Below are 1,304 nucleotides of genomic sequence, written 5' to 3' on the forward strand. Positions count from 1 at the left end.
CCCCATTTTTTTTAATCAATGGGACATATCTTGATAAATGGAAAGCAAAATTTTAGTGGAAATTTATGATTCACTCTCCTCAAGTTTGGTTGAAACGAATTGCAAAGCTGCCTGCTAGGTTACTTATTTGTTCAACTTGGACCCTCTGGGTGGAGCCCTGGAGGGCTAGACCTCTAACAGAGAGACAGCCCAAGGTCGAGGACTTTGTAAAGCAGACAGGAGCCCTGGGGAAAGCAGCAGCCCACATCTCCAAAACACATTCGGTGTCAGCTTGCAGAGAGGATGCAGGGAACTGAGCACAGGACCCCTGAGCCCCGAACAGCCCATCACAAAGGGTCCCCAGAGCCCCAGACTGAGAAGCACCAAATCAGACCACCCCTAGAGGCTGAAAATTGTAGCTGAACATCCAAGGTAGAGCTCACACCCCAAACGCGGCAGCTCCAGTTTCTCCTCCATGAGAGGTGCAAAGCGGATTCTGTTTGGTCACAAAACAGATACCATTACACACACACACACACACACACACACAGGGAGGTGAATTTTCTCATAGGCCGTAGTGCTCAGGGCCTTTGAGTTATCGATGACAGATTAACAGAAAGGGGTATTGGGGTATTACACACAACGAAGCAAGGGGGAGAGGGTGGGGAACTCCTGATCAACCAGGGGTGGGGGCTTATCTATCAGCATAATCAAATCCAAAGTGGTGCCTGGCTTCAGTGGGGGAAAACATGGGAGGTTCTAGAAGGCCTTCACACAGCTTCCTTGGAATATCATTGTGTTTTCCCCTCAACTCCATGTCCCCCCATTCACAGTACACACAGGCACGAGGCCTGAGCTGTGTGTACGGGGAAGGTGTGCCCTGCCTCCTCCGTCTACAGTCAGTGTGAGCACAGCCGCGGCAAGCAGCCGGCGGCAGGAACGTCAGTGTTACAGGCCTGGCCCAGGCCGGCGCTGTGGCGTAGTAGGCTACTCCGCCTGCAGTGCATCCCCCGATATGGGCACCGGTTCGTGTTCTGGCTGCTCACCTTCTGATGCAGCTCTCTGCCAATGGCCTGGGGGAGCACTGGAAGATGGCACGAGTGCTTGGGGCCCTGCACCCACCAGGAAGAAGCTCCTGGCTCCTGGCTTTGAATAGGACCAGCTCCAGCCAATGTGGCCATTTGGGGAGTGAACCAGCAGATGGAAGACCTCTCTCTCTGTCTCTCCTTCTCTGTCTGTAACTCTATGTTGAAGGAAGGAAGGAAGGAAGGAAGGAAGGAAGGAAGGAAGGAAGGAAGGAAGGAAGGAAGGAAGGAAGAGAGGGA

General features: G+C 53.0%; 1 pseudogene; it reads right to left on the reverse strand.

Moving 5' to 3' along the window:
• Positions 1–792: 792 nt before the first annotated feature.
• On the reverse strand, positions 793–915 carry LOC127483088 (small nucleolar RNA SNORA51; annotated as a pseudogene).
• Positions 916–1,304: the final 389 nt, after the last annotated feature.

The sequence above is a fragment of the Oryctolagus cuniculus genome, chromosome 4, assembly GCF_964237555.1.
Source record: "Oryctolagus cuniculus chromosome 4, mOryCun1.1, whole genome shotgun sequence".
In the NCBI taxonomy this organism is placed as follows: Eukaryota; Metazoa; Chordata; class Mammalia; order Lagomorpha; family Leporidae; genus Oryctolagus; species Oryctolagus cuniculus.